This window comes from Panthera uncia (assembly GCF_023721935.1).
Source record: "Panthera uncia isolate 11264 chromosome B3 unlocalized genomic scaffold, Puncia_PCG_1.0 HiC_scaffold_1, whole genome shotgun sequence".
Classification (NCBI taxonomy): Eukaryota; Metazoa; Chordata; class Mammalia; order Carnivora; family Felidae; genus Panthera; species Panthera uncia.
Window position 1 is genome coordinate 86,174,604 of NW_026057582.1, and position 6,000 is coordinate 86,180,603.

A 6,000-nucleotide genomic window follows, 5' to 3' on the forward strand; every position below is an offset into this window, starting at 1 on the left:
ACAAGGTTTGGGAAATCTAAACATGATCTCCCAAACCTTTTACAGATAGGTACTATCAAAAGATCCAAGCCTTTTTTTTTAGTGGCCCAGAGACCCTTGGAGCCATGAGGGATACCATGAAAGCCTTTGACTGGGTCCTATAACTTTAGTTTGTAATAAAGGGAAAATTTTGTGCATGGCAGAGTCAGATGCACATTTTCACAAAACTGGACCCCCAGCCCTTCCAGTACTTCCGCAGAAGTAGGCAATTGATAGGTTTTCCAGGCAGCACCTTGCTCCGCGCTTCCATTGGCTGTCTCGTGGCTAATCTATTCCCACTATTTCTCCACATACAAACAGTTCAGTCTGGTGCAGTTCTTTGCTCACTTCTGGTTTTCTTCATGAATTAGGAATCTGGTGTTGACCTGTCATTTCAGTATCAGGGACTGACTTTGTCTCTGGGAGGACTTGAGTCTTTATAACCCTTCCTGGATAATGAAGGAAGTGTTGGCTGTGGGGAGATTGTTGAACAGTAAGCAATACTGCCGCCTTGTGGAAGACAATGATTTTACTTTTTTGTGGCAGAAATAATTTTTAGAAAGTAACCTTTGAAAGTGCAAATTGGAATGAGGTTGGAGATTTACTTTTCATTTTGTATCTTTGTGCATTGTTTAAATTTTTATCAATTGCATAAATTAATCTTATTTTAAAATAAATTTAGTTCACTAAGACATAAATTAAACTTTAAAAAGTAAAAAATATTTAGGGGCGCCTGGGTGGCTCAGTTGGTTGAGAGTCCAACTGCGGCTCAGGGCATGATCTCGCGGTCTGTGAGTTGGAGCCCCGCGTCGGGCTATGTGCTGACAGCTTAGAGCCTGGAGCCTGCTTTGGATTTTGTGTCTCCCTCTTTCTCTACCCCTCCCCCTGCTCGTGCTCAGTCTGTCTGTCTCTCGCTCTGTCGAAAATAAATAAACATTAAAAAAATATAGAGAGCATTTTTAATATCCTATTATTTGTCATTTAAAATTTGTCCCGCTCCACTTCTGTGTAAACTTAATCATTTGAACCTGTTTCCTCGTTAGTAAAATGTGGGAGTTGGATCTGATGACACTTAAATAATCATTATTTTTCTATTACCTTAAATTTTTCCCAGACTTCTTTTACCAGATACAGCAATTAATGTGTAACTTATATAACAGAGAAATGGAAATTTTTAATATCGAAAACTAAATCAAGATAGTCATTCTAATCTGGTGGTGAAGCATCTGGGATGCTTTAAAAATTCTAATACCTGGGCTCCACCCCAGGCCAATCATATTAGAATCTCTGAGGGTGGAGTCTTTGCAGTAGGCATCTTTTAAAACCTTCTCAAATGATTCCAATAGGCAGCTAAGATTGAGAACTACTGCAAGTTAAATTGTTGCCTGAGCTGAAAGACATCTCCTTTACAGAGTTTAAAATTCTACTACAACATAACTTGGATCAGTGACTGTTCTCTTTTTAAATGTAAATATACTCATAAAGATTAAGTCAACCAAATCCTTTGATCCAAATTAGTTCAGTAAGGGTACTTTCTTCCTAACATCTAGCTAAAGTCAGGCTCATGAAGAGTTTAAATAGGGTTAGGGGAAAAAATAAAAAATAAATAAGGTTAGGGAAAAAGATAACTCATTTTGGAATATATCATGAAAGACTTTGGGAGAGGTTAGGTCTGAATAGGCGATAGAAAGGGAAGCAATGAGCAATCAGAAATCATCAGGAGGACATCATGAATGTGAGTTATGGAAGAGAATGAAGCAGGGATTAGCAGAGGAATGGAAAGGAGCAGAGGACTGAACCAAAGACTAATTGCAACTACTAAAAATTTCTCTAGATCATGGGCACCTGGGTGGCTCAGCTGGTTTAAACTTCTGACTTCTGCTCAGGTCATGATCTCAGAGCTTGTGAGTTTGAGCCCCACATAGGGCTCTGTGCTGACAGTTCAGAGCCTGGAGCCTGCTTGGGATTCTGTGTCTCCCTCTCTTTCTGTTCCAACCCCACTTGCACTCTATCTCTCTCTCTCAAAAATAAATAAACATTAAAAAAAAGTGTTTTTAAATTTTCTCTAGATCAAAAAGCGCAAACTTCCAGTTGTAAGATGAATAAGTTTTGCGGATCCAGTGTAGAGCACGGTAATTGTAACCAATAATACTGTATTATATACCTGAATGTTCTAAGAGATTAGATCCTAAATATTCTCAACACAAAACAGAAGTGGTAATTATGTGACATAATGGCACTGTTGGCTAAGGCTATGGGATAATAATCACTTCTCAATATGTAAATGTATCATTTTGTTGAGGGGGTTAAGATTTTTTTTTTAAGTAATCTCTACACCCAGTGTGGGACTCGAACTCACAACCTTGAGATAAAGTCATGTGCATCACTGACTAAGCCAGCCAGGCATCTTGATATGTAAGTGTGTCAAATCAACATGTTGCACACCTTAAACTTACATGATATTATCTGTCAATCATATCACAATAAAGTGGAAAAAATTTGTCTAAAAATGTCCCTTAATCCAACCCATAATGTAATCATTATGAATAATATCAAATCTTTCAGGTTGAGTAGGAAAGACTAGATATGCAGAACATCTTAGCATGATTTTTAAATATTATTTCATTAATTAAGTACTTTATGTACTTATTTGTTTTTTATATATTATTTTATTTAACCCTTACCACTTCATGAAGTTATATCTGTATCCATTTTACAGCTAAGAACACTGGGCTCAAAGGATATGGGATCAAATTTTTGTGTTTTTTGTGTTTTTTTTGTTTTTTTTTTTTTGCCTTATCATAATGAAAAGACACTTAGTTAAAAGTGGATTATATTTTGGGGTGCCTGGGTGGCTCAGTCTGTTAAGCATCCAATTCTTGATTTCCGCTCAAGTCATGATCTTACAGTTCGTGGGATCGAGCCCTGCATCGGTGCACAGAGCCTATTTGGGATTCTCTCACTCTCTGCCCTTCCTCTGCTCATTCTCTCTCTCAAATAAATAAATAAACTTTTTTTTTAAAAAAAGGTGATTATATTTTAATGTATCTAGTATCTGAAAGGGTATAGATATACATATCTCCCAGATGTCCTGAACAAATTATGCCTTACATAACTGATTGCTACCCTCTGATATCTATTCCTCTGTTCTTTTCTTTTTAAAAAATATTTTGAATATTTTCTATATAATTATGTTCATTTCAAAGTGAAAATGTGACAAATAAATCATCCTTTACTCATCTTCTTCTTGAATCACACATATGCATACCCATAGACACTTCCCTTTTTGGGGGCGCCTGGGTGGCTTGGTCGGTTAGGCGTCTGACTTCGGCTCAGGTCATGATCTCACGGTCCGTGAGTTCGAGCCCCGCGTCGGGCTCTGTGCTGACAGCTCAGAGCCTGGAGCCTGTTTCAGATTCTGTGTCTCCCTCTCTCTCTGCCCCTCCCCTGTTCATGCTCTGTCTCTCTCTGTCTCAAAAATAAATAAACGTTAAAAAAATATTAAAAAAAAAAAAAGACACTTCCCTTTTTGATGATAAATGGTTATCTTGAAATTTAAAAAAAATTATGAAGCATAAACAACGGTCTGATGCAAGGATACTAAATATCATACCTGGACTGATTTTCTAACCTCACGAAAGATTAAAAGCATAAGCTGTTGTTTTTTATGCTGTAAGCTAAGGGAGAGATTTTATTTGCATATTTTGTAACATTAGCAACCAAAGCAGGAGCCAGCTAATGAGAAAGTATGAGCTTCCTTTTTTCGAAGTGGAAAGGAATGTCATTTCCACCAATGCTTGACAAGTGACCTTTATAGGGAAGTGTCCTATAAAATGAGGCTGGCAGTAGTTTTAGCTACAGCATTTTCTCCCTGATACAGAATCTTCAGGAGTCTCCTGAGAAGGAATGGTTTGCTCTGGACTAACAGACCTGAGGAGGTCACCTAGAGAAAATGCCCAATTGTTAAAATGTTTTCCTGACACTCCCTTGTAGTGTCTTGTAGTTTACATGAGATTAATCAATTCACTTACTTCAGTTCAAGCAACATTTATTAACTATACTGGAAACACTTGTACTCAACGTCACAGGAGATGCCAAGATCTAAGGATCTAAGTCATTGTTTTCTCTTGCCTGGATTACTGCAAAAAAAAAAAAAAAAAAAAAAAAAAAAAAGATGTTCCCACATCTACTCTTGTGTTTCTTCTTTCTACGCCCAGCATGGGACCCAATGCAGGACTTAAACTCACAACCCTGAGATCAAGAGTCAGAGGCTTAGCCAACTGAGCCACCCAGGTGCCCCCACATAAATCACTCTGGATTTTAATATAAGGTAAAGAAAGTGTAGTAGTAACATGACATACTTTCACAACAATGAGAGTAATAGGAAAATAAGGAAGGAAGACATTAACTTCCAATGATGAGATGTGAAATAGCACTACCTCAGCTGGGCTGTGAAGGATGGGAAGAACTCTAACAGGAAGAATGAGGGAAAAGGATTCCACAAGGAGTAGTGGAAGCAAAGGTGTGGGAAAAAGAGACTACAGGTATTTCTGGGCAAAGGCAAGAAATGTGATTGAGGTAGAGAATGTCTGAAGGGTGTGCTGCAGGATAAAGGTGGAAAGGTAGGCTAGCATTATCCAACTGAATATCAGACTGAGAAGTTTGTATGTTATTCTACAGGCGGTAGGATCAGATCTGGCTTTAAAAAAGGAAATTTTGCGTTGTATAGAATTAAATAAAAGGAGAGAAGAGGAAGAGAAATCCTTTAGGGACTGTTTAGAGGAGCAAATCAATATACAGGTAGCAGTGTCTCCACACTCTAAACATGTAATCCTTAAAGAAACTTCCATCCTGCTGCGCACAAGCATTTCCAGAGGAGCACAAACTATCCTATGGATACTATGGTTGCTGATTCTAGAGAAGAAAAAATCCATCCACCTAAATTTATATCGAGAGGTGCAAGTTCCAAAGTTTGAATTTTTTTTGTTTTTTTTTTCATCTTTATTGAGGTATAATTGACAAATAAAATTGTAATATATTTAAAGGGTATATCATGATGATTTGATATACGTACACATTGTCCAAGAATTCCCCCATCAGGTTAATTAACACATCCATCACTCCCATATTTGTTTTTGCTTGTTTACTTGTTTGTTTGTTTTTTAGTGAGAACATCTAAGGTCTCCCTTAGCAAATTTCAACTATATAATACAATGTTATCAATTATAGTCACCACATTATACTTTAGATACTCAGACTGTATTCATCTTATACTGAAAGTTTGTACCCCTTTCTCAATGTCTTCCTATTTCCCCCACCCTGTAGCCCCTGGCAACCACTTTATTACTCTCTGTTTTTATGAGCTTGGCTTTTTTAGATTCTACATCTGAGTGACACCATGCAGTATTCGAAACAGATTTGTATCAGGGCTAAATAATGCTATCTCCAATAACAGTACTGTTATTAGAATAAACTACCTCAATTATGCAAAGAAAAGAAGCTTATCTGGCTTTTGAGAATAAAAATAATAGTAAAAAGTCAAATTATTATTATTATTTTTATTTTTAGAGAGAGAGAGAGAGAGCACAAGTGAGGGAGAGGGCAGAGGGAGAGAGAGACTCCTAAGCAGGTTCTAGGCTCAGCGCAAAGCCTGACATGGGGCTGGATCCCATGACCCTGGGACCATGACCTGAGCCAAAATCAGGAGTCCGACACTTAACTGACAGAGCCACCCAGGTGCCCCATAGGTGGTCAAATTATTAAAAATTCTTCCCCTATTTCAGGAAAACAAAAATTCATACACAGTTGGTATAACCATAATCTACCTAAAAAATCAGTTTAGCAATTAGTTTCCTATAAGCAAAAGACAATTGACAGTGTTTCCATTTTCTATAGCACAATGCCTTAATCACAGTCCTGCATCATGCATGAATCCATAACACAAGGTTCTTGTGACTTTGAAATTTCCTATATCTGTTCTGA